The 8,393-nt window shown below is 36.5% G+C and overlaps 1 protein-coding gene across 1 annotated transcript in view; it reads left to right on the top strand.

The window, feature by feature from the left end:
* Positions 1-302: 302 nt before the first annotated feature.
* Positions 303-8,393, top strand: part of LOC135467980 (oxysterol-binding protein-related protein 8-like) — an 88,468-nt gene continuing 80,377 nt past the window's right edge. Inside the window, exon 1 of the mRNA XM_064745953.1 lies at positions 303-375. The gene's annotated coding sequence lies outside the window, so the exon portion shown is untranslated. The remainder of the gene's footprint in view (positions 376-8,393) is intronic.

The raw sequence follows: 8,393 nt of genomic DNA, 5'->3' as shown, positions 1-8,393 counted from the left end.
CTGTCGGTATTGTAAATTTCAGGTATCGGTGCGATTATGTTAATGAATTTATGAAATACTTATGTTTTATAGACAATAATTACTTTTAGCCCTTTTGTTTTTATGTGTACATCATTAAAAAATTCGAGTTTAAAATTTTTTCTCGCAGCACTTGTCAGAAATGTAGACAACACCTACGATCATTTATATAGATCGTTTGGCTGTAGAAACCAACAGGAAGTAGCTGGCAAAGTTAGGGACCTTCATACTTGTCTACGACACAAGAGGGCGCTGGGTAAGGGTGAAGGTCAGCCAGGCCGGCAGACGGGAATGTGAACTGTCGAAATCTCTTCCGGCGAAGAAAGTTGTTTACATCACAACTTTGGTGTTTGACAGGTAACTGTGGTGATGCATTAGGTGTAGTGTTGTGCGAATATGGTGAGATTGGAGAGTGACTGTCTTTCAAGACAGGTGTTTGACCATAGAACTGTCAACACTGTACTTGTCCACGGTTTATCACACACGTACTCTGCCCACTGGCCTAGTACTGGACAGGCAAAATTTAGTAGTATGTAGTTCCAGTACACTGACTGTTAGTTAAGAAATATTTGGACATTGTCCTCCATTGAGACAAAGTTGCTCGACTCTGACTGTGGTTGAGCAGCCATGAATATGGCGTATCTAAATATTTATCAACCAACAGTCAGTGCACTGGGACTAAGCAGTATGCTGTGAAATGCTTATACTAGTCTATAGAGTAAATTCAGATACTACAAAGATTTCTGGTTTCGGTTTTTAATTATGAAGGGATATCCATTGTTATGTAAACCAAAGACAGAAGACTATGCATACTGGGACAGCAGCTACACAGATTTGAGCCGTGCTATATGTTGTCCTAATGTAGTATGCATCGCCCTTCTTGTGGTCGTAAATCACCAGCAAGAAAATTTCATAAACCTTTACTTCTTAATGTTTGGTATACACGGAAAATCCACATGTTATCCGAGGTTATAAGATTTTAAAACTTGCACCAACAAACCTTGTTCAAAACATAATAATGCACCCATTGAACTTTTGGAATGCACTGGAGTCATACTAGGACCTCAGACAAGTTAGTTGCTGGCCGTTTGAAAGAATAGCTGCTAAGAACGAAATCCAGTGACTTTAATACCTTTTATTTTTGAATGCAAAAAAAAAAAAAAAACACGAAAAGTACTGTTGGAAGAAATTTTGAAGAGCCATCACTTACCTTGCCAGAACTGAGCAGAAATTTGAATTCAAAATGTGCCTGACATTGAATCAACTTGTTTTATTTAAAAGTTTAATCGGCTGGATTACTGTTAAGAAATGGTTTAGTGATGCAGACTTTGACATGTCTACACTTCTGATGACTTTTTGGAGTTTATATATGGATGGGCTCTAGTTGTTAAGGTCAAGACTTTAAAGTTGTTAGTTTTCCCTGTCAAAATAGGCAGCAACACAGGGCTCTATACATGTATGTATAAGAAAAACCCTGTCCAGCTGGGCTGCTACACAGGCTACATGTTTGTACATCACTTCATGTACTAATGTAGTGAGTAATGGACTAGTGTTCCAGTTGGTTAAGGTTATAAGGCCAGTCTCAGCCTCCTCTGCTCCCCTGGAAATAAAGGCATTGTACCAGAAACAAGAAAGCTGATCAGTCCCTCCACCCCCCACCCCCCCTCAACAAAGTTAGGCTGGGAGCAGGACCATAGTAATTTTAGATGTTTATGGATGAGAATCCATCTTGTAAAGTTTTAGTTGATGCCAGCATTTCAAGAACCTTAAAGCAGATGTACTAACACTGAGTTGGTTTACTGACCACGCTAGAGAAAAACATATACCAATACCAGATATCCTAAAAATAATCACAAATTTATTCAGTAATTTTTTGAATACATTCTCCCCAGCACCCATCACGCATAATACTCACAACGCCACCTATAGCCCCTGGTATGGGGATGGTCGCAGGGAGTCGGGGTGGAGGAGGGAGGGGGATTTGTCTGATAGAACTGGTTAAGGTATGACACTCTGAACTGCTTCGTAAATGTTCAGGTGTTGTGTCATTTATAGTACAGATGACAGTGGTCCCTCGAAATGGATCAGATCTGCTACTTGTATTTTAAAGTTTTGACATTCACTAGTATTGACACCTGCTTCAAGATGTGGAGGCTAGTCTAGCTGGGACTGCTGTCCCTTAACGCTGTTAATGATAAAGTTCGTCAAGAATTATTCAGCTTGCTATTTTAAAGAGTTATCTGTTGATCACTAGTCCTGCTGAGATGCTCTATAAAGCAGACTGTGGTGAATTGTAAATACAACCTCAGTTCTTGAGATCTAATTCATGCCACTGTCATTTCCCAGTTGAAGTCTTCATTTTTTTTTTTTTTTGATGTCTGAACTAGCTCTCTTCATGGAAGGATTAAAAGGCAGAACTTTGATGGTACGTACATGTAGCATGTATGGAATTCCATTCTCTGAATTTTGAATGATGGTGGATACCAAAATCAATTATGTCCATACATCCATTCTTTTGTTTATATTCTTGTTAAAATGTTATATTTCTTGAACTCTTGCCCAGACTTACTAAACTTGCAATTCACTTGCAGTATAAGTTAACTTGTATAATTTCCAAGCTGCAAGTGTATTATTTCCTGAAAGCTGATACCAAGTCATGTGACATATTTTATGCATTCTAGATGCCTGTCAGAAATTTGTGAAGTTGACGTATTAATTTCTGTCAAAGCCACTAAGGTCCACTCTCTTTTACATAGTTAACAAATTCTTGAACTCTTCAAGCTAGATTCAGTGTAAGATACATTTAATGATGATGAAGGCCTTTTTGGGTTTTTGGGTAGAACTTTGGTTAAATTATGTTAAGGGCTTAATTGTAAATGTGTTATCTCCTGAAAACTTATGAGCAAGGTTTTCTCAGAAAATGGTCATAATGCTACTGACATGTACACATGTTCATCTTTCTCCTGTTCCGCCAGTGGATTTTTTTAAAATTTGAAATATTTCTAATAAACACTGATCAAGTTAGTGCATGTAATTGCAAGTAGGTAACCAATTACTCATTGCTTTGCCACATTTGTTTGTTTTATATGTGTAATATTGACATGTATGTAGACATACATATACTTAAAAATACAGTATAGTAGTAGAAATATCTTCAGGCTGTTTATGCAGATTTGGAAGTGTCCTACCGATTTGAAAATGAACTGGAGTCAATAAAACGATCATTCACTCAGAGTACTGAAATTTTAACTTTTACATCTTAATATTTAATCTTTCATTTAGGTAATCACTTCTGAAGATGAGTTAAATCAGTCGTTGTTGAAATATTAAAATTGTGAAGATGAGAATCTCATTAGTGTCTCGGTATCTGAAAATAATTGATGGATTGAAACAATTCCTGAACGAAAGCTTTTAGAATTTGATTAACCTATTCGTCCATGTTGCAATTGTTGAGACTAGCAGATCTGTGCGCTTAAAAAAAAAATAAGAGACATTTTTTCCATATCATTTATTTAATGTATTTCCTGTGATTATACTCAGATTGCCTCCATTATTGACAATAAAGGTTTGTAAATAAGTTTGTGCTGAGGCATGAGTGAGTTTTCCGTATTCAAATAAGCAAAGTTGTCACGGAATTTGAAATACAGTTGCTTAGAATTCTATTAGCCTGGCTCAAGAGGCGATGAAAACTGACAGCTAAGGAGATACAGCTGAATTTGTGAAGATTATTAACTGGGATCTTGTCAGCTGTATGTTTATTCCCTTTCTGTACAGCTGTGTGAAGGTGTTCATGCCTGTCGTATTATGTGCATGCTAAAGAAAAGAGAGAGATAAATAGTTTTATCCAAAGCGGACTCATTTTGTTTTGATATTGTTTGGTAGACATGGCATATCATTGGGCACTATGATACTCCATGAATTCATATATGGTGTTTGAGACCGTTAGTTATGGATTTAGTATGATGTGTTCCTATGTCATTTTATTTTTGTTTCTGACACCATTCAGCTGTGATGTTTTATGTTGTATGGATACAGAATAAATGGCGGTTATTAAAGTTGCTTTTAGAGCTTTGGTTTGTTTTGAAATGATGATCAGATTTGATAGGTTATACTTATTTACTAACTGTGACAAGCCAGTAGTACAGGGTTTTAGAGTTCCAAGGAGTACATGCATGACTTCATGACAATTGACAGAAGTGATCCGCTGTGGTAGTGTGATAGTGGGGCCAATCCCTGAAATTTAACATGAGTTGAACTTGGAACATACATTGTAAAAAACAGTCACACTTAATCATCATTTGAGTTGTGATCTTCAGTGGCGATGGGTATCATAAAGTGTAAAAATATCAAAAAGTTTGACAGCAGTTTTCTTGAATTTATACTATATATTTTTAAACTACCATGGTGTATCATTAAATGATGACTTCAAAACAGAAAGGGACATCATTGTATTGTCATCAGTCAGTGACTCTAAGCAGTAAACGAAGAGTTCCATCTCATTAGCCAGTCTAACCATTTTGTTTCCATTTTGGAATGATTTTACTCTTGATGAACTGTAAATTTACATTTTATTTTAAATGACATTGAATCCTCTTGCAGCTGTGGATAGCGATATACTATACTGCTACAATCTTTTCAATTTTTTCTAATACAACAGTTTGCGGTTTTGTGGACATGATCGATACACAGATAAAATAACATTCACCACAGCAGATCAATCAAAGGTTTAGGTGAATATTCTCTTCAACCTTTTTAACTGCAACCAGTATCGTGAAACACATAACTGGGGTGTAGAGAAACAATTTGCACAGTTTTAGCAAGCCTGCCTCTTGCCACAAATCATTTTAGCATCATTTTCATTATAATTGTATGCATAAATTTCACTGTAGAGGTCAGAATGGTTGAAGATTAATAGTACATCAAAAGCCGGTATTTGTTTTGTGTTAGGAGTCTGATTGTAGAGCACCTAGCTGTACATCTTTTACTTTTATATACATGCATGTATAAGGGAACACAGACTGTTATCCTCATGGTTGCCCTACTTTGGCATGGTGACATTAATTTTGATGTTATCTCATTTGTAATACTGTACACTAATACTGTTTTTGCTGCACACAGTGTTACTGTGACCTTGATGACGTTATAAAAAATGATCTCAGTTTGGTTGTAAACAAAATGTAGTTAGAGGCAGTGGTCATAACTCTCTGTATGCTTATATGCATGATGTGTAAGACCTGTCTGGTTTCTTGGGCCCGATAGGGTCATTGTTCATGTGTGTCATGTATAAGCAATAAGGGGCAGGTGTAGTGCATTAATTAATAGCATGGCCTCTGTAGTAATCATGAAATTACACATGTTGTACAGACGGCTTCCAATTACATGTACATTTAGAGACTAATATATAGAACAGTTTAGTGTGGACTGAGTGTACAATGGATGGTGTGGTGTAATGAATTGCATGTGTAGAATATTATATATGAAAATTGCAATGAAAAGGAAATTCTGTAGGGTGAGCCATCCCACTGTGCAGGAAACACTCGCTGACCTTCATAGTAAATTTGTCATCACGGTAGCAGACAAGGCTCCAAATTATGTCGTCTTTGTTTGCAAGAATTATTATTATCAAATTTTTGTTCAAGGGCTATGTACATCTACAACAACATCCGCATATTCTGCTACTATACGTACCCTGGAGGAACTATTTAATAAACACAAAACCTTTCTTAAAGAAAGGCGCCTAAATATACCTACCCGTCATACAGAAATGCCACAACTTTACTGCATTCCTAAAATGCATAAATCCCCATACAAGACTTGATTTATTGCGGGTTCAAGAAGTTGTACCACCAAACTCTGGTCAACCCTATTTGAGAGAGCGTTACAAGAAGTAAAGTCATTGCGAAATAAGTATTGTTGTGCCATAACAAAAAATTCAAGTGTCAACTGCATGTGGATTCTTAACAACTCCAACGTCTTACGGAAGAACTTGATGCTCTTATGCATATACTGTACAAAGACGTATCCACATTGGATTTCTCTACTCTCTATACTACAATTCTTCACAAAGATCTTATTGAAAGAATATCGTCGTTAATTGTCTCGGTATTTATTAAAACAGGTCACCGTTACATTAATGTCAAAAGAAATAAGGCTTTCTTTAGTCCTACTATTTATAAAGGTTACCACTCATGGGATGTTATTGTTTATTGAATTACTTGAATTTCTCATCAATAACATCTATGTGAAATTTGGGGATACCATTTACCAACTGTGCATACGTATTCCAATGGATACCAATTGTGCACCTCTTTTGGCATTATACCTGTTTTCATATGAATACAACTATATGCAGAAATTACTTAAAAGTAATATCTTTAAAGCTCGATCCTTTTCATTCCCCCAGCGGTATATTGATGATCTCCTGGCGTTAATTAACTCCCATATTGGTGAAGCGGTGAAGGAAATCTATCCGCCTTCATTGGATTTAAAGAAGACAACAGATAGTCCTGATGGTACATCTTATTTAGATGTATATCTGTACAAAGTCAAACAAGGTCTCCTTTCATGCCGCCTTTACGACAAAAGGGATAATTTCAGTTTTGATATTGTAAATTATCCTTATTTAGATAGCAATATACCAAAGGGTCCTATGTATGGCGTATACATATCTTGCCTTGCAGCATTTTTCAGATCTTGTGTAAATTGCGATGACTTTAATGTGCAAGGATACTCCATCAAGGATACTCCATCAAACGCCTTCATTCTAAGTTTCTCAAATTTTACAATGACTGTAACACTCTCGGTTGGCAGGTATGGACAGAGCGTTCAGAATCTGAGGCGATCTGCTTTGTGATCAACCACATAGACAGTGCTGTTATATCTATCACGTACATGTATTAACAACATAGATGGCGCTGGTTGCCGAGTGTAACCGTCTATCTTGTAGACAGCTTTTATACAGACCAGCATGTCATGTGTAACATCATAGATGGCGCCTCTTGTAGTTTGAGATTCTTACATATTAACTGGAAAGACGTAATTGTCTGTTACTTTTGAGTCACAATCTGTTTCCGTTATGGTCTGTAACGCTCATCATTTTCGACTGTATCTAATACCGTTTTAACCTGGGGATAGGGGCGGTAAAGGCAGCCATGCACATTACATCTGGTTGATGCCTTTATGAACAGATGCAATCAAAGCTTGACTGAGGTACCTTGTTATTTGGCCTGGAGTCATTCATGGACTATGAATTTAAACCTTGATGTGGAATTCCTCCCTGGAATTTTCACTGTCTGCCCGGCATCATTGAAAACTGATGGACCGCTTCTCTTTTGTGTTTTACCGGTTTATTTCCTATTTTTATGATTTCCTTACATACCTTTGTCTTTGGGAGCTAGTGTTAAACGTTGTTTTGAAATGGATCTTGCGATTATCAACTTTGAACGCCCTTTACAGACTTCGAATGGTATACGAATGTCCGGACATGACACTTGGGTACAAATCACGCACATATATATACACTGTATCTACAAGTGCATGTACATATCTCTGTGTATATGACAAGCAAATAGGTACGTCATGTATGTGAAAAATATGCATACATGTATCAATAATTACAAAACAGTTCCTTTTTGCTTTTTTATAAAACCACAAATATATTCTTTGAGAGGACAACATTTGCAATAAGTCTTTTATTTTTAGTGCTCATCAAAAAGGTGCTAAAAATTATAGTTTTTCTGCATTTGCTGTACATACAAGTACTTATCTATATCTGTGTTACCAAACACGACGTAAGAGGGTTGGTTTCCTTTAGGTTAACCTCCTGGTACTGTCTAATTTATAGGGCTGGGAAGGCTATAAAATATTTAGACCAAAGAACACCCCCCCCCCCCCCCCCCCCACTCCCAACCAAACCACCCACAACTGAAAAAAAAAATTATTGATTAACCCTCTAGGCAATCACTCGTCTTCAATCTTTATTTTATTCTCTTGCAGATTGTAGGACTGTCTCTCCTCAATAACATTAACAACATTTCACAGTTTTCAGGATGATTGGATTTTTTTTTATTTTTATTTTTTTGTTGCTGGTTTTAACATAGCCTGATTTTTTGTCTGATGGATATTTGAAGTAAATATCGGCTTTATGCTCTGTCTGAACCCATTAGCAGAAGTCAATATTAACATTTTATTCATAATGGCAAGGATGCCTCATTGAAGGATTAAAGGAAGACTTTTATCATGCTGCATGTATCTCATTTTACTCTAACTGTAACCATGCATAAGGGGGTAATTTGTGCCTTAAACTGTTATTTTCTTTGTCCATAATTGTTGCATTGTGTAGAAGGCAATGCTGAGCTGGGCCTTAAAATTAACAG

Source organism: Liolophura sinensis, chromosome 6, assembly GCF_032854445.1.
Source record: "Liolophura sinensis isolate JHLJ2023 chromosome 6, CUHK_Ljap_v2, whole genome shotgun sequence".
Lineage (NCBI taxonomy): Eukaryota > Metazoa > Mollusca > Polyplacophora > Chitonida > Chitonidae > Liolophura > Liolophura sinensis.
Note: the sequence above shows the minus strand (reverse complement) of the source record. Positions and strands in the feature narration are given on the sequence as shown.